We start from the raw sequence: 20,033 nt of genomic DNA, 5'->3' as shown, positions 1-20,033 counted from the left end.
ACAAGCACGTAACGACCCAAGGGATTTGACACCCGAATTACGAACTCAGTAGACTCAATAGGTAAGGTCTTACTGGAGGCTAAGGTTTCACATATGTAGGAATGAGTAGAACCGGGGTCAATCAAAGCAATTACAATAGTATCAAAGAGAGTGAATGTACCGGTAATAACATCAGGCGAAGAAGCATCCTCGCGGGCACGTATAGCATAAGCTCTAGCAGGCGACGGGCTTCGGATCTGGTTATATCATCTCTAGATCCTCCTGACCACCACTAGCATTGCCCATATTTCCGGATGGTCTACCTCGAGCAGTGGTAGCACCCGGTCTCCCACTCTGATTTGCATTCTGTCCCGACAACCTCGGGCAATCTTTAATGAAGTGGTCAACTGATCCACATTTGTAACAGGAGCGGTCAGGAAATCTACAACTCCCCGAATGCCATTTACCGCAATATCGGCATTTCGTCCTGTCTCGACGTTCATTCCCAACACTGGCGACCGAAGTGCCTCGTGTACCCACAGTGGGTCGATCACGATCTCGTCCAAAAAGGCCCGAAGTGCCTCAAAACTGGCCCGCATCATCTCGAAATCTCTTCGATGTCTGTTGAAGAGACCTCCCCGAGGATCTTTTACGAAACTCTCCAGTTCCCTCATCAACTCTTTGCTTTTCTTTTCTAAGCTCTTCGGCTTTACAAGCTCGTTCAACAAGTACCACGAACTCTCGTATTTCAAGAACGCTAACGAACATTTTTATATCTTCATTCAGCCCATCTTCGAAGCGTTTACACATGACAGCCTCGGACGAAACACATTCCCGAGCGTATCTACTAAGTCTAACGAATTTTCGCTCGTAATCAGTAACTGACATAGAACCTTGCTTAAGCTCAAGAAATTCCTTCCGTTTTTGATCAACAAATCTCTGACTGATATACTTTTTCCGAAACTCAGTTTGGAAAAACTCCCAAGTTACTTGCTCTCGGGGCACAACAGAAGTCAGAGTACTCCACCAATAGTAGGCAGAATCACGTAGCAAGGAGATGGCACACTTTAGGCATTCATCGGGTGTACAAGATAGCTCATCGAGTACCCGGATAGTGTTGTCCAGCCAAAATTCAGCTTGCTCGGCATCATCGCTATCCATAGCCTTAAATTCAGTAGCCCCATGTTTTCGGATTCTGTCAACTGGGGGCTTATTTGACCTTATTTGGTCCGTTACCGGTGGTATTGTAGGTGCGGGGGTAGTATTTGTCGGGAATGGAGGTTGTGGAACAGCCATATTAGTTCGAATGTATTGGTTAAACCAATCATTCATCACGCTATAGAATGCTTGTCCAGCTTCATCATTCGAATTACTAGCATTAGGTTGAGAGTCTGCCGGCACTGTCCCTTGTGCGGGAGCAGGCGCTACACTCTCAAGATCATCAGCTACCTCTCGGTCACGATCGGGATCCATTACTATAAACACATTTACAATTTTCAGAAGTCACCACACTATCAAGTAATCACATAAAATGGCATGTATAGCTAGACCCAACACATTACGGTAGTCCTAGAATCGACTAAACCGTAGCTCTGATACCAATAAAATGTAACACCCCGAACCCGAGACCGACACCGGAGTCGGACACGAGATGTTAACAAACTTTGAAAATTTTTTTTTTCCAGACACTGCCCAGTCTGAGTACTTGTCGCTTCAAAAATCATATCTTGAGTTTCACAACTCAAAAATCAGTTTTGTGATTTTTCCCTGAAACTAGACTCATGTCCCCACCTATGTATTTTTTTCTAGAATTTTTGGTCAGGCCAATTAGTACAGTTTATTAGTCAAAGTCTCCCAAGTTACAGGGGTCGACTACACTGACCTTTACCCCTTACGACTGGGATATCTCTCCGCACAGAGCTTCAATACTGATGTCGTTTGTTTCTATGGAAACTAGACTCAGAGAGGAATCCATACATATATGGTATGACCCCTAATTATCTCTGGTCAATTTATAGTGAATTTCCAAAGTCGGAACAGGGAATCCAGAAACTGTTCTGGCCCTGTTCCACAAGAACCCGAATATCTCTTACTGTACTGTTCCTATTATTGTTTCGTTACTTCCATATGAAAGTAGATTCATCAAGGTTCGATTACATAATTTATTCACTATTTAATTCCACTCCTACGAATTCTTGTGATTTTTCCAATCCACACCACTGCTGCTATCAGCTTCTGTTTTCAAGTAAACCTTACCTAATTTGGGGTTTCATGGACCAACTAGGGCCTTGTCATACATAAGCCCACATATGATCATACTTAGCCATTCTAGTGGCTGATCATTTGCTCAACACTTCCATTCCAACTATAGTTACATCATGAAACCATCTATACATTCATAAATACGAATGGTCTAATGCCATACTCCACTTCTACAAGCCATTTTCGCATGGCTGTACACTTATACATTTCATAAAGTACTCGAAAGACAACAATGGGTAGTCCTATACATGCCATATCAAAATTCAACCAAAATAGTACCCAAAAGAGCCTTTGATAGTGTGGGCGACTTCGACTTCAAGATCCCGAGTCCGATAGCTGGAGAACCAAAAATCTATAAAACAGAGGAGCAATGTAACGAGTAAGCAATTTATGCTTAGTAAGTTTGAGCAAGGAATTCCAGCATGCACAAAGAATAGCACACATTTAGCTAAACGGAATATTTCATAATACGCAATTTACCGATATCAAACTTGCTTCACAACATTAACAACCCTTATGTACATACACAATAAACTAACTTGGCCGAAGGCCGGTAGCTCGTTTATCAACTGAGCGAACATTTATTTGTAAGGGCTCGATTAAATTCCACACATACGTAACATATCCCCATATTGGGATGTTTTTCGAGTATTCGCTGGAATTTTACAGCAAGCTCATTCATTACCAAATCACGTACCTTCGGGATTTAACCGGATATAGCTCCTCGTTCAAATGCCTTCGGGACATAGCCCGGTTTTAGTAACTCACACAATGCCTTCGGGACATAACCCGGATTTAACAACTCGCACGAATGCCTTCGGGACTTAACCCGGATTTAATAACTCGCACGAATGCCTTCGGGACTTAACCCGGATTTAGTATCTCGCACAAAGGCCTTCGGATCTTAGTCCGGATATATTCACTTAGCACAAAGCCTTCGGGACTTAGCCCGGACAGCATTCAATTAATCATGCACATTCACATTTCATTTTCATTTGCGAAACTCAAGCACAAGGCACATATCGTCCTTGCACATTCGGCTCAATAGCCACACATAGAGCATGATTTAATCACATTGTAATTTAAGCTCTCTTACTCAAGAACTTACCTCGGGTGTTGTCGAACGATCCCGCTAACTATTCGACCACTTTTTCCTTCCCTTTATCGGATTTATTTCCCTTTGCTCTTGAGCTTAATCAAACAAATAAATTGATTTCATCATTTAGGCATCAAAAGATGAACACAAGGCACTTAGCCCATATTCATACATTAGACATTAAAGTCTCATACATGCAAAAATCATGCATCAACACAACATATTAGCTAATTTCTTTCCCCTTGGCCGAATATGCATGTCCATTTTTGGGGTCGATTTCAACATTTAATACACACATATACCCACTAGTAAAGCATCCTCCCCCTTTTCATCGATTTAACACATGCATTGCTCATCAACATGCAAAGTTACATTCGGCCTTAGCACACATCTTGCTAGCCGATTCTTCTCCCTTTAGCAACCAATGCACATATGTGCTCACACAAAAATGCTAAAAAGGAGGTTCAAGAATCATCAAGCCATCATCACATGCATCATTAACAAGCTTCATATTTTGCATGCAATGGCATTAACACAACCTCCACCTAGGCCGAATCTTAACTCATCCTCATACCTCATCACCACAACATCAAACATCAACCAAGAATGATGCATCCATGGTCGAGTGCCATTTCCATCACATAGCAAGATTTAGACCATGGGCTAGGTAGAACTCAAGCTAACCACTAAATCATGCATGCATCTCATGAAACATCATCAAACATACCTTAGCCTAGCTACATGCATGGCCGAATCTCTTCACCTTTCTTCTTCTTTCCTCCTTAAAATTTTTGGCCAAGGATGAACCAAAGGATGAGAAATTTTTTTCTTTGTTTTTTTCTTTCTAATTTAGGCTAGAATGGAGGTGAGAAAGGATGAACACAAACTTTTCTCCTTTCTTCTCTTGAGCTCACGGCAATGGGGGGAACAAACACTACACACACATTTTTTTTTCTTTTGTTTCCATTTCTTTATTACCCATACTTCTTATTTTATTCTTCCACTAACAAAACATGTTTCATGACATGTTTTGCCCATCATTCTTTGTCATGGCAGGCCACTACTCATTAGGGGGGGAATTTGACATGCAAGTCCCCCCTTTGTCCACATGCACTAATAGGTCCTCACACATTGACCTATCACATTTTAGAATTTTCTCACATAAGTCCTATTGACTAAATTCACATGAAATCAACCAAATTGAAGCTTGAAATTTTCACACATTCATAATTACATATTCTAGACAATAAGTATCACATTCAAACATTTCGGTGACTCGGTTTAGCGGTCCCGAAGCCACTTCCCGACTAGGGTCAACTTTGGGCTGTCACATAAGGAATTACTCCAAAAAAGCCGATTGATTCATCTTAGAAGTCAGATTCATTATCAAGATTGAAGATCTCTCCTCAATTCCCCTTTAGGAGTTTTGGGTTTTCTTTATGTTTTGTATTCTTTATTATTCTGAGATGTTTTCTTATTTAGTTATGAACTAAATCCCCTAATTACCTAAGGGGAATGAAACCTAAGACAAATCTTGTTATTATTTTCTGAATTGTATGATAAATATTTGACTTGTTCTTAATTATGTGTTCTTAATTCTTGTTTTGATATCCCAGGATACTGATTCAAGATAAACTCTTATTCAGAGGAGGAATAAACCCTGTCCAAGAGTACATTTTTCATAATTAAGCGGAGTTGATTGCACGCCTAGACATAGGTTGACAAGATTTTGCCGGAATAGGGTGAAACCTAATAAGGGGATCCATATATCGAGTTAATGCAACCCTAGAGTGTTAATTAGAAAAAAGTCTCGGTTATTCAATCTTTGGATTAGACGTTAGTAGTCTTGAATAGGGATAATAACATAACTTAGGGATATCTATGGAACAAGTTAAATGAATAAATCATCCGATTAAGAGTCAAAATAATAAGTACAGTCTAGGAGGATTTTTCCTTGGGTATTGTCTTCATTCAATCGATTTTTCTAAAAGCAATTCCCCAATTCCATTCTCTGTGCGTTCTTAGTTTAGATAATTAGTTAGTTAAAACAAAAACTTCTTTATTCTTAGGCTAGATAATAAAAAGACAGTTATTACTAGTACTTTTAGTTCCTTTGGGTTCGACAATCTGGTCTTGCTAAAACTATACTACTGTTCGATAGGTACACTTGCCTACATTGCGATAATAGTTAGTTCAAGAACGAGTATTATAAATATTTAAAACCTATCATGAAACCTCGCGATCAAGTTTTTGGCACCGTTGCCGATGAACTAAGATATTAGGAACGCTCAATTTTTATTACTTTATCCATTTATTTTTCTTTCAATTTAATTTAATTTTATTATTATTATTATTTATTAATTTACTTTTTCCTTCTCGTGGTAGGTTTTTATAAATTATGAATAGAAGAAATCCATCAGGACCATTACTTTTTGACGAAGAAATCGATCGTATAGTTCGCAGAAATCAAAGAGAAATAAGGCGAAGCTTAAGATACACAGAGAACGAACAAGAAGACGATACTCAACCTCCAACTGAAGAGATGGCTGAAAACCAAGGCAACTAGCTACCTCCTGCAATTGCAGTTAATCAAAATCCTGCTCCACGCACTATGTATGATTATGCTAAACCTTCTTTAACAGGAACTGAATCGAGCATAGTTAGACCTGCTGTAGCTGCAAATAAATTTGAATTAAAACCTAACATTATTCAAATGATACAACAATTTGTTTAGTTTGATGGTTTGCAGGATAAGGATCCCAACGCTCATTTAGCCAACTTCTTAGAACAATGCGATACATTTAAATTTAATGGTGTCTCTGATGATGCCATTCGTCTTCGGTTATTCCCTTTTTCATTGAGGAACAAAGCTAAATAGTGGTTGGACTCGTTACCACGAGGTTCAATTACTACATGGGAACAAATGACCGAAAAATTTTTACTAAAATATTTTCCACCGGCTAAAACGGCAAAATTACGTAATGATATCTCTTCTTTTCTGCAGATGGATTTAGAAACACTCTACGATGCATGGGAGAGATACAAGGACCTTTTAAGAAGGTGCCCTCACCATGGGTTACCGCTTTGGGTACAGGTTCAAACGTTCCATAATGGCCTGAATCCTTCGACTCGACAAATGGTTGACGCAGCTGCTAGCGGAACCATCAATAATAAAACACTTGAAGATGCCTATGAGTATATAGAGGAGATGTCACTAAATAAATATCAGTGGCAAGTCATGAGGACAAAGCCAACGAAAACAGTCGGCATTTATAACGTCGATTCGGTCACCATGCTCTCTAATCAGGTTGAACTCTTTAATAAAAATATTGATGGTTTTCTTAGTTCTTCGCAGGTTCACCCAGTAATGTAGTGCGAAGCAAGTGGAGGTGGAACAAGCCATTCGGAATACCAACCTTATGGCCAGAACATGGATAATGAGCAATTAAACTACATGGGTAATAATCCTCGACCTCAAAACAATCCATATAGTAACACTTACAATGCAGGTTGGAGGAACCACCCCAATTTCTGGTGGAGCGGTCAAGGAAATCAAAGACCACAACCACCTCCAGGCAACCAACAACCACCCTACCAACAGGAAAAGAAGCCAAACCTTGAAGAGATGCTCTCAAAGTTTATTTCAGTGTCAGAACTCATTTCCAGAACACCGAGGCAGCACTTAAGAATCAACAAGTGTCGATCCAAGGGCTCAAAACCCAGATAGGCCAACTTTCCAAACTAATTTCCAAACGACCACAAGGTAGCTTGCCAAGTAATATTGAACCCAACCCAAGGGAACAGCTCAATGCAATTAATATTCAAGATGAAGAAGGAGTTGTTGAGCCTGAACCAGAACCGAGGCAAGAAACTGTGGTAAGCAAAGGTCAAGGTGAGGTAGATAACAATAAAAACAAAACGGTGCATGTCGAATATAAACCTCGTGTTCCATACCCCAACGCGATAAGGAAAGACTACTCAGATGAACAATTTGGTAAATTCCTTAAACTCTTAAAAAAATTACATATTAACTTACCATTTATTGAAGCCCTATTGCATATGCCAAATGCAATTAAATTTTTAAAGGAACTTTTAACAAATAAGCGGAAGTTGGACGAGGCATCACACGTGGAGATAAACGCAGTTTGCTCAGCTATTCTCCAAAATAAACTACCGAACAAACTAAAAGATCCAGGGAGTTTTACGATTTCTTGCTTAATTGGTAGTTTAGATGTTAATAATGCATTAGCTGATTTAGGGGCCAGTATCAACGTCATGCCTTATAAAATGTTTAAGCGACTAGGTCTCAGGAAACCCAAACAGACTAGGATGAGCATTCAACCAGCAGATAAAACTATAAGATTTCCTAGGGGTATTATTGAAGATGTGCTAATAAAAATCGATAAATTTATATTTCTTGTTGACTTTATTGTTTTTGACATAGAGGAGGATAGCAACACTCCTTTAATTCTGGGAAGGCCCTTTCTAGCAACTGTGAAAACAATTATTGATGTTGGCACAGGTGAGCTCACGCTTCACGTAGGAGACGAAACATTCACCCTTTAAGCTCGCAATTCTGACAACACATTGGATATTGAAGATGATCGCCTAAACCATTCTATTAAAACTGACCACATGATACAACCCACTTTGCAGGAGATAAGTCTGCAGGAAGTACATGAGCCACTCTTAAACAATAGTAACAGATCTATTCATGAAGAACGAAGGTTGAAAATAGAGGAGCTAGATGAATGGCGAACACATAAACCGAGAACACACGATAAACTGAAACTACACCAAGACGAGCTTGATACCTCTCCAAATCAACTTAAAGTTGGAGATAAAGTCTTATTAGATGCTGCAAATCCCCACATTGTCACTACCACACTGAATGAAGAAATCCCTCTTACGGTACTCAGCATTTTTCCATCGGCATGGTGGAGGTGAGTCATCCCAAGTTCGGCACTTTAAGGTAAACAACACCCGTTTAAAACCTTATTTTAAGATTGATAGCAGGAATGAGGAGTATAAACTCCTCGAACCACCATGATCATTCAATAGAGAGGTAAGTCGAGCTTAGACTATAAATAAGCGCTTCTCGGGAGGCAACCTGACCACTAACTGTATTAACTTCTTTAAAAATTTAGTCTTCATTATCTAACTTACTAACGGAGCTCTCAAACATAGGTTTTCCACAGAGACACGGCCAAGCACACGGGCGTGCTTATTGTGACAGCCCAAAATTGACCCTAGTCGGGAAGTGGTTTCGGGACCGCTAAACCGAGTCACCGAAATGTTTGAATGTGATATTTATTGTCTAGAATATGTAATTATGAATGTGTGAAAATTTCAAGCTTCGATTTAGTCGATTGCATGTGAATTCAGTTAGTAGGATTTGTGTGACACTTTTGAAATGTGATAGGCTAATCTATAAGGATCTAATAGTGCATGTAATAAAGAGGGAGGACTTGCATGTCAAATTTCCCCCCTAATTAGTAGTGGCTGGCCATGCTATGAGTGGAAACATGTCACAAACATGTTATGTTAGTGAGGTATGTTAGGAAAAATAAAATAAGGAGTATGGGTAATAAAGAAATGGAAAAAAAGAAAGAATGTGTGTGAGTGTCCCCCCCATTGCCGTGAGTTGAAGAAAAGAAAAAAAAATTGTTCATCCTTTTTCATTTCTTTTGGCCGAAAATTCTAAGGAAGGAGGAAGGAGTTCTTGCTTCATGTTTGGTTTGGAAGAGGATTAGGAGGAGGTTTGGCCATACTTGTATCTAGATTAAGGTATGTTTGAGGTTGTGCCATGAGATTCATGCATGTTTTTAGTTGCTAGCTTGAGTTCTAATTAGCCCATGGTTCAAATCTTTGCTATGTCATGGGGATGATATTCGGCCTAGGTGGATTTTGTGTTAATGCCATTGCATGCTAAATATGAAGCTTGTTAATGATACATGTGATGGTGGATTGATGACTCTTGGATTTTCTTTTTAGCATTTTTGAGTGAGACATTAAGTTCTTTGTTTAACCATGACCAAAATTGAAATGGTATGGTGTTGTGATGTATTCGACCATGGTATATCAATAAGTATGATTTATGCTTATTGCATGGTAGGTAAGATTTGTGTTTTGGATTTATGTTCATGTTTAGTTATAATCAACTTTGAGATTCGGCTATTGCACATATGTATATATGTTTGCACATGACGTATTGGTATGACATATACAATATCTCAAGGTATATATTTACATATGATGGTGTTTCGGTTATGGAGTACATGATGGATGCGTATTGAGTTATAATATGTAATGCATTAGTTAGTAAAAGGTATGCCATTTGTGTGTGGTATTGAGTATATAATTGGCCTCAACATAGACATGCATAATCGGCCACATGAATGAGTACATAGGTTGATGTGTTGTTCGGCCATAGGTAAGCATATTGAAGGCTTTATCTTGACTTAGAAAATTCGGCTAAGGAGAGTATTAACTAATGTGTTGAGCTTGATTCATGATTCCGTACATATGTGACTTTAATGTCTAATGAATATATGTGGGCCAAGTACCTTGAGTTCCTCTTTTCGATGCTCAAATGATTAAATCAATTTATTTGTTAAATTAAGCTCAAGAGCAAAGGGGAACTAAATCCGATAAAGGGAAGGAAAAAGTGGTCGAATAGCCATCGGAATCGTTCGAAAACATCCGAGGTAAGTTTTTGAGTAATGGGACTTAAATTATGATTCGATTAGATTATGTCTTAAGTAAATCAAAATCATGCTCTTGTATGTGGCTATTGAGCCGAAATTGTAAATGTGATAAGTGTCTTGTGTTTGAGCTTTGGTAATGAAAATGAAATATGAATGTGTCATGATTTATTGATATATGTGCATGGTTACTCAAATGATATCCGGGCTAAGTCCCGAAGGCTTTTGTGCTAAGCGACTACATCCGGACTAAGATCCGAAGGCATTTGTGCTAGCGACTATATCCGGGCTAAGTCCCGAAGGCATTTATGCTAGTGACCATATCCGGGTTAAGACCCGAAGGCCTTGTGCGAGTGGTTATATCCGGCTAAACCCCGAAGATGCTTGATTCGGGAACGAGTGATCTTGCTGTAAAAATTTAAATTAATACGCTCGTAAAATCCCAGCGATGAGGTATGTTTCGTGTGTGCTTTGAATTAGTTGATCCCTTACAAATCTGTATTCGCTCAGTCGATAAATGAGCTACCGGCCTTTGGCTAAGTTGATCTTTTGTGTATGAACATAAGGGTTGGTAATGTGAAGTAAGTATGATATTGAGAATTTGTGCATATGAACTTATCCGTTTAGCTATATGAATGCTATACTTTTGTTGTGCTGGAATCCCTTGCTCAAAACTTACTATGCATAAATTGCTTACTCCGTTTCTTTCCTTCTCTGTTTTATAGATTTTGGCTCGTCAGCTATTGGACTCGGGATTTTTTGAAGTCGAACTCTCCCACACTATCAAAGCCCCCTTTTGGTACAATTTTGGTTGAACTTTGAAATGGCATGTATAGGACTACCCTTCTTGTTGTTGGTCATGTACCCATGGATTTTGTGTAAATTTGGATAGCCATGCGAAAATGGCTTATATACGTTTTTAGCATAGTACTATAATCGGTTTTGTATGTTGATCACTAAGAGGTATGGAAATGTTTGGAAACGATTAGCCATTGGAATGGTTAATCATGATTATACTTTGTGCTATGTATGCAAAAAAAGGGCTAATTGAATCATGGAAACTATGAAATAGGTAAAGTCTACCTTAAAGGCAGATGCTGACAGCAGCAGCGATGTGGATGTGAAAAATCACTAAAAATAGTAGGAATGGAATTAAATAGTTAATAAATTATGTAAATGAACCTTGATGAATCTAATTTCATATGGAAGAAACGAAACGGTCATATGAGTTGTATGTTAAGAGATATTTAGGTTTTCGTGAAACAGGGCCAGAACGGTTTCTGGATTCCCTGTTCCGACTTTGGAAATTCATTATAAATAAACCAGAGATAATTAGGAGTCATGCCATAGATGTATAGATTCTTCTTTGAGTCTAGTTTCTATAGAAACAAACGGCATCAGTATTGAAGCCCTGTACAGGGAGATATCCAAGTCGTAATGCGAGAAGGTCAATGTAGTCGATCCGTGTAACATGGGAGACCTTAACTAATAAACTCTACTAATTGGCCCAACCAAAAATTATAGAAAAAAAGCTGTAGATGTATATATGATTCTAGTTTCAGGGAAAAATCATGAAACTGATTTTCAAGTTGTGGAACTCAAGATATGATTTTTAAGGTGACAGTGATACAGTTAGCCAGCTGTCTGGAAATTTTTAAAATGAACTGTGCAAGTAAATGAATTAAGTCGGTCAGCACCTCGTGTTCGACTCTGGAAACGGTCTCGGGCATGGGGTGTTACAATTTCATTGGTATCAGAGCCACGGTTTAGTCGATTCTAGGACTACCGTAATACGTTTGGGTCTAGCTATACATGCCATTTTGTGATTATTTGATAGTGTGGTGATTTCTGACGATTGAAAATGTGTTTATTTATAGTAATGGATCCCGATCCCGACCGAGCGGTAGCTGATGATCTTGAGAGTGTGGCGCCTGCTCCCGCACAAGGGACAGCTCCGGCGGACTCTCAACCGATTGCTAGTAATCCGAATGACGAAGCTAGCCAAGCTTTCTATAGCGTAATGAATGATTGGTTCAACCAATACATTCGAACTAATACGGCTGTTCCACAACCTCCATTCCCGACTAATGCCACCCCCGCACCTACAATACCTCCGGCAACTGACCAAATAAGGTCAAATAAGCCCCCAGTTGACAGAATCCGAAAACACGGGGCTACTGAATTTAAAGCTACGGGCAGCGATGATGCCGAGCAAGCTGAATTTTGGTTGGACAACACTATCCGGGTACTCGATGAGCTATCCTGCACACCCGATGAGTGCCTAAAGTGTACTATCTCCTTGCTACGTGATTCTGCCTACTATTGTGGAATACGTTGACTTCTGTTGTGCCTAGAGAGCAAGTAACTTGGGAGTTTTTCCAAACCGAGTTTCGGAAAAAGTATATCAGTCAGAGATTCATTGACCAAAAACGGAAGGAATTTCTTGAACTCAAACAAGGTTCCATGTCGGTTACCGACTATGAACGAAAATTTGTGAGGCTTAGCCGGTATGCGCGAGAATGCATTTCTTCAGAAGCTGTGATGTGTAAACGTTTCGAGGATGGACTAAATGATGATATAAAGCTGTATGTTGGCATCTTGGAAATCCGAGAATTTGTGGTACTTGTTGAGCGAGCTTGTAAAGCCGAGGAGCTAAGTATGGAGAAAAGAAAAGCTGATATGGGAGCAAAGGAGTTTCGTAAGAGGTCTTCGGGGAAGCCCTTCCCACAGTCATCAAAGAAATTTAGAGATGACTTAGGCCGGTCTAGGGACACTTCGGGTTTCTCTAGACGAGATCGCGATCGACCCCCTGTGAGCACACGAGTCACTTCGGTCACCAGTGTTGGAAATGATCGTCGGGACAGAACGAAATGTTGATATTGCGGTAAATGGCATTCGGGGAGTTGTAGATTCCATGACCACTCCTGTTACAAGTGCGGATCAGTTGACCACTTCATTAAAGATTGCCCGAGGTTGTCTAAACAGAATGTAAATCAGAGTGGGAAACCGGGTGCTACCACTGCTTGAGGTAGACCATCTAGAAATACGGGCAATGCTAGTGGTGGTCAGAGAGGATCTAGAGATGCTACGACCAGATCCGAGGCTCGCGCTCCTGCTAGGGCTTATGCTATACGCGCACGCGAGGATGCTTCCTCGCCAGATGTTATTACCGGTACTTTTACTCTCTTTGATACTAATGTGATTGCTTTGATTGACCCTGGTTCTACTCATTCTTATATATGCGAAACCTTAGCATCCAGTAAGACTTTACCTATTGAGTCTACTGAGTTCGTAATTCGGGTGTCAAATCCCTTGGGTCGTTACGTGCTTGTCGACAAAGTGTGTAAGAAATGTCCCCTAGTAATTCGAGGTTCCTGTTTTCCGGCAGACTTGATGCTTTTGCCGTTTGATGAATTTGATGTTATTCTTGGTTTGGATTGGTTGACCGTGCATGATGCGGTTGTGAATTACAAAAGCAAGACTATGGATTTGAGGTGCGCAAATAACGAGATGATCTGAGTTGAGTCTACGGACTTAAAGGGGTTGCCAGCTGTAATATCATCAATGTTGGCCCAGAAATATGTAAGAAAGGGGTGCGAAGCATACCTTGCATATGTACGTGATGATAAGGAGTTAGAAATAAAACTCGAATCTGTGCCGGTGGTTTGTGCATACCCGGATGTTTTTCCCGAAGAATTATCGGGTTTGCCACCTGTTCGGGAGATAGAGTTTGGTATTGAGCTTGTACCTGGGACTACGCCGATTTCGATAGCTCCATATCGTATGGCACCAACCGAGTTAAAAGAGTTGAAAGCTCAGTTGCAAGAATTGACGGATAGAGGTTTCGCTCGACCAAGTTTCTCACCTTGGGGTGCACCAGTATTGTTTGTGAAAAAGAAGGACGGAACCATGAGGTTGTGCATTGACTATCGTCAGCTGAATAAAGTGACGATAAAGAATAAATATCCGTTACCGCGTATTGATGATTTGTTTGATCAACTAAAGGGAGCCTCAGTGTTTTCAAAGATAGATTTGAGATCGGGTTATTATCAGTTGCGGATTCGAGATTCGGACGTACCCAAAACTGCTTTCAGAACGAGGTACGGTCACTACGAGTTCTTAGTGATGTCGTTCGGGCTCACTAATGCCCCTGCGGTATTTATGGATTTGATGAATCGGATCTTCAGACAGTATTTGGACCGGTTCGTAGTTGTGTTCATTGATGACATCTTGGTCTATTCAAGAGATGAGACCGAACATGCTGAGCACCTGAGATTAGTGTTGCAAATTTTGTGGGATAAGCAGTTATATGCTAAGTTCAGTAAGTGTGAGTTCTGGTTAAGAGAGGTTAGCTTCTTGGGTCATGTGGTATCCGCATCGGGTATTCGAGTTGACCCGAGCAAAATTTTAGCCATACTTAACTGGAAGCCTCCGAGAAATATTATTGAGGTTCGGAGCTTTTTGGGACTTGCCAGTTACTACCGACGGTTTGTAAAAGGTTTCTCGATGATAGCCACACCAGTAACGAAACTACTTAAGAAAGATGTTAAGTTTGAATGGATAGAAAAGTGTCAGAAAAGTTTCGATCAATTGAAAACTCATTTGACGGAAGCTCCAGTACTAGTGCAGCCCGAATCTGGCAAAGAGTTTGTCATTTATAGTGATGCCTCCCTACTTGGGTTGGGTTGCGTATTGATGCAAGAAGGTCGAGTTGTGGCCTATGCGTCGAGACAATTAAAGCCACATGAGAAAAATTATCCGACCCATGATCTCGAATTAGCTGCCATCATATTCGCTTTGAAAATATGGCGACATTACTTATTTGGTGAGAAGTGCCATGTATTTTCGGATCACAAAAGTCTCAAATATTTGATGACTCAAAGAGACTTGAATCTGCGACAAAGGCGTTGGCTTGAGTTGTTGAAAGATTATGAGCTTGTCATTGATTATCACCCGAGAAAGGCTAATATGGTTGCGGACGCCTTAAGCCGGAAATCACTGTTTGCTTTACGAGCGATGAATGTACACTTGTCTGTTCTACCCGACAATGTGTTAGTAGCTGAATTAAAGGCCAAACCATTATTGATTCATCAAATTCGTGAAGCTCAGAAAGTCGACGATGAATTGGTTGCAAAACGGGCTGAATATGTTCCGAATATGGAATCTAAATTTCAAATTGATGATGACGATTGTTTGAGGTTCAGGAATCGTTTGTGTGTTCCAAGAAATTCAGAACTTATTTCGATGATTCTGAACGAAGCTCATTGTAGCCGAATGTCAATCCACCCGGGGCGTACGAAAATGTACAACGACCTAAGACGTCAGTTTTGGTGGTATGGTATGAAACGAGACATTTTCGACTTTGTTTCGAAGTGCTTAGTATGTCAGAAAGTGAAGGCGGAACATCAAGCGCCCACGGGTTTGCTTCACCCGATCATGATACCTGAATGGAAATGGGAACGAGTCACGATGGATTTTGTATCTGGGTTGCCAGTGTCGGCAAGTAAGAAAGATGCGATTTGGGTCGTCGTTGATAGATTGACTAAGTCGGCTCATTTTATCCCCGTACGCACGGATTTCTCAATGGATAAACTAGCTGAATTGTATGTTTCTCAGATTGTGAGATTACACGGGGTACCTATTTCTATCTTGTCGGATAGAGATCCGAGATTCACCTCACGATTTTGGAAGAAATTGCAAGAAGCTTTGGGTACCAAGCTGCATTTTAGCACTGCTTTTCACCCCCAAACCGATGGTCAATCCAAACGGATAATTCAGATACTTGAGGATATGTTGAGATGTTGCATCCTCGAGTTCAGTGGTTCATGGGAACGGTATTTACCTTTGATTGAATTCGCTTACAACAATAGTTTTCAATCAAGTAATAAGATGGCACCTTACGAGGCTTTGTACGGTCGTAAATGCCGTACACCATTGTTTTGGACCGAGCTCGGTGAAAGTAAAATTTTCGGAGTTGATTTGATTAAAGATGCCGAACAGAAAGTAAAGGTAATCCGTGAAAGTCTGAAGGCAGCCACAGATCGTTAGAAATTGTATGCGGATTTGAAACGAAAAGACATTGAATATCAGGTGGGAGATAAAGTGTTTCTTAAAGTTTCGCCTTGGGAAAAGATACTAAGATTTGGCTGTAAGGGCAAGTTGAGCCCGAGATTCATTGGGCCGTACGAAATCTCCGAACGAGTTGGTCCAGTTGCGTATAGATTGATTTTGCCCCCTGAACTTGAAAAGATTCATGACGTCTTTCATGTTTCGATGCTTCGACGTTATAGATCCGATCCGTCACACGTGATTAATCCATCAGAAGTTGAAATTCAATCTGACTTGAGTTATGAAGAAGAACCGATTCGTATCCTAGCTCGTGAAGTGAAAGAGTTGCGAAACAAAAGGGTTCCGTTAGTAAAGGTGTTACGGCTCAAACACGGAGTCGAAGAAGCTACTTGGGAAACCGAGAATGCCATGAAAGAACGATACCCAAACTTATTTACCGGTAAGATTTTCGGGGACGAAAATTTCTTAAGTGGGGGAGAGTTGTGACAGCCCAAAATTGACCCTAGTCGGGAAGTGGTTTCGGGACCGCTAAACCGAGTCACCGAAATGTTTAAATGCGATATTTATTGTCTAGAATATGTAATTATGAATGTGTGAAAATTTCAAGCTTTGATTTAGTCGATTGCATGTGAATTCAGTTAGTAGGATTTGTGTGACACTTTTGAAATGTGATAGGCTAATCTTTAAGGATCTAATAGTGCATGTAATAAAAAGGGAGGACTTGCATGTCAAATTTCCCCCCCTAATTAGTAATGGCCAGCCATGCTATGAGTGGAAACATGTCACAAAAATGTTATGTTAGTGAGGTATGTTAGGAAAAATAAAATAAGAAGTATGGGTAATAAAGAAATGGAAAAAAAGAAAGAATGTGTGTGAGTGTTCCCCCCCCATTGCCGTGAGTTGAAGAAAAGAAAAAAAAATTTGGTCATCCTTTTTCATTTCTTTTGGCCGAAAATTCTAAGGAAGGAGGAAGGAGTTCTTGCTTCATGTTTGGTTTGGAAGAGGATTAGGAGGAGGTTTGCCATACTTGTATCTAGATTAAGGTATGTTTGAGGTTGTCCCATGAGATTCATGCATGTTTTTAGTTGCTAGCTTGAGTTCTAATTAGCCCATGGTTCAAATCTTTGCTATGTCATGGGGATGATATTCGGCCTAGGTGGATTTTGTATTAATGCCATTGCATGCTAAATATGAAGCTTGTTAATGATACATGTGATGGTGGATTGATGACTCTTGGATTTTCTTTTTAGCATTTTTGAGTGAGACATTAAGTTCTTTGTTTAACCATGACCAAAATTGAAATGGTATGGTGTTGTGATGTATTCGGCCATGGTATATCCATAAGTATGATTTATGCTTATTGCATGGTAGGTAAGATTTGTGTTTTGGATTTATGTTCATGTTTAGTTATAATCAACTTTGAGATTCGGCTCTTGCACATATATATATATGTTTGCACATGACGTATTGGTATGACATATACAATATCTCAAGGTATATATTTACATATGATGGTGTTTCGGTTATGGAGTACATGATGGATGCGTATTGAGTTATAATATGTAATGCATTAGTTAGTAAAAAGTATGCCATTTGTGTGTGGTATTGAGTATATAATTGGCCTCAACGTAGACATGCATAATCGGCCACATGAATGAGTACATAGGTTGATGTGTTGTTCGGCCATAGGTAAGCATATTGAAGGCTTTATCTTGACTTAGAAAATTCGGCTAAGGAGAGTATTAACTAATGTGTTGAGTTTGATTCATGATTCCGTACATATGTGACTTTAATGTCTAATGAATATATGTGGGCCAAGTACCTTGAGTTCCTCTTTTCGATGCTCAAATGATTAAATCAATTTATTTGTTAAATTAAGCTCAAGAGCAAAGGGAACTAAATCCGATAAAGGGAAGGAAAAGGTGGTCGAATAGCCATCGGAATCGTTCGACAACATCCGAGGTAAGTTTTCGAGTAATGGGACTTAAATTATGATTCGATTAGATTATGTCTTAAGTAAATCAAAATCATGCTCTTGTATGTGGCTATTGAGCCGAAATTGTAAATGTGATAAGTGTCTTGTGTTTGAGCTTTGGTAATGAAAATGAAATATGAATGTGTCATGATTTATTGATATATGTGCATGGTTACTCGAATGATATCCGGGCTAAGTCCCGAAGGCTTTTGTGCTAAGCGACTACATCCGGACTAAGATCCGAAGGCATTTGTGCTAGCGACTATATCCGGGCTAAGTCCCGAAGGCATTTATGCTAGTGACCATATCCGGGTTAAGACCCGAAGGCCTTGTGCGAGTGGTTATATCCGGATAAAGCCCGAATATGCTTGATTTGGGAACGAGCGATCTTGCTGTAAAAATTTAAATTAATACGCTCGTAAAATCCCAGCGATGAGGTATGTTTCGTGTGTGCTTTGAATTAGTTGATCCCTTACAAATCTGTATTCGCTCAGTCGATAAATGAGCTACCGGCCTTTGGCTAAGTTGATCTTTTGTGTATGAACATAAGGGTTGGTAATGTGAAGTAAGTATGATATTGAGAATTTGTGCATATGAAATTATCCGTTTAGCTATATGAATGTTATACTTTTGTTGTGCTGGAATCCCTTGCTCAAAACTTACTAAGCATAAATTGCTTACTCCGTTTCTTTGTTTCTCTGTTTTATAGATTTTGGCTCGTCAGCTATCGGACTCGGGATTTTTGGAAGTCGAAGTCTCCCACACTATCAAAGCCCCCTTTTGGTACAATTTTGGTTGAACTTTGAAATGGCATGTATAGGACTACCCTTCTTGTTGTTGGTCATGTACCCATGGATTTTGTGTCAATTTGGATAGCCATGCGAAAATGGCTTATATACGTTTTTAGCATAGTACTATAATCGTTTTTGTATGTTGATCACTAAGAGGTATGGAAATGTTTGGAAACGATTAGCCATTGGAATGGTTAATCATGATTATACTTTGTGCTATGTATGCAAAAAAAGGACTAATTGAATCATGGAAACTATGAAATAGGTAAAGTCTACCTTAAAGGCAGATGCTGACAGCAGCAGTGATGTGGATGTGAAAAATCACTAAAAATAGTAGGAATGGAATTAAATAGTGAATAAATTATTTAAATGAACCTTGATGAATCTACTTTCATATGGAAGAAACAAAACGGTCATATGAGTTGTATGTTAAGAGATATTTAGGTTTTCGTGAAACAGGGCCAGAACGGTTTCTGGATTCCCTGTTCCGACTTTGGAAATTCATTATAAATTAACCAGAGATAATTAGGAGTCATTCCATATATGTATAGATTTCTATTTGAGTCTAGTTTCTATAGAAACAAACGGCATCCGTATTGAAGCCCTGTACAGGGAGATATCCAAGTGGTAATGTGCGAAGGTCAGTGTAGTCGATCCCTGTAATATGGGAGACTTTAACTAATAAACTGTACTAATTGGCCCAACCAAATATTATAGAAAAAAATTTGTAGATGAATATATGAGTCTAGTTTCAGGGAAAAATCACGAAACTGATTTTCGAGTTGTGGAACTTAAGATATGATTTTTAAGGTGACAGTGACACAGTTAGCCAGCTGTCTGGAATTTTTTAAAATGAACTGTGCAAGTAAATGAATTAAGTCGGTCAGCACCTCGTGTTCGACTCCGGCAACGGTCTCGGTCACGGGGTGTTACACTTATGGCCGTGTGAAAACAGGGCAAGGATTTCCCCAAACACGGGCTACGATAAAATGCCACGACCGTGTGACATGGCCGTGGTAGAGCTTGCAAAACAACACGGGCGTGCGACACTCCCGTGTGGAAGACCCGTGGTTGAAACTGAGAAACTAGCACGGGCGTGCGACACGTCCGTGTCTCACACCCGTGGTCGAACCTGTTAGATTGACTTGGGCTTGGGG

General features: G+C 39.8%; 1 non-coding gene across 1 annotated transcript; it reads right to left on the bottom strand.

Annotated features, from left to right (window-relative positions):
* Positions 1-6,307: 6,307 nt before the first annotated feature.
* LOC121213170 (small nucleolar RNA R71) lies at positions 6,308-6,415 on the bottom strand. The gene has a single exon (XR_005908540.1). It is a non-coding gene; the product is annotated as a small nucleolar RNA R71 (small nucleolar RNA).
* Between the last annotated feature and the right edge of the window lie 13,618 nt (positions 6,416-20,033).

Source organism: Gossypium hirsutum, chromosome A13, assembly GCF_007990345.1.
Source record: "Gossypium hirsutum isolate 1008001.06 chromosome A13, Gossypium_hirsutum_v2.1, whole genome shotgun sequence".
Taxonomy (NCBI): Eukaryota; Viridiplantae; Streptophyta; class Magnoliopsida; order Malvales; family Malvaceae; genus Gossypium; species Gossypium hirsutum.
This window is presented reverse-complemented; position numbering and strand designations above follow the sequence as displayed.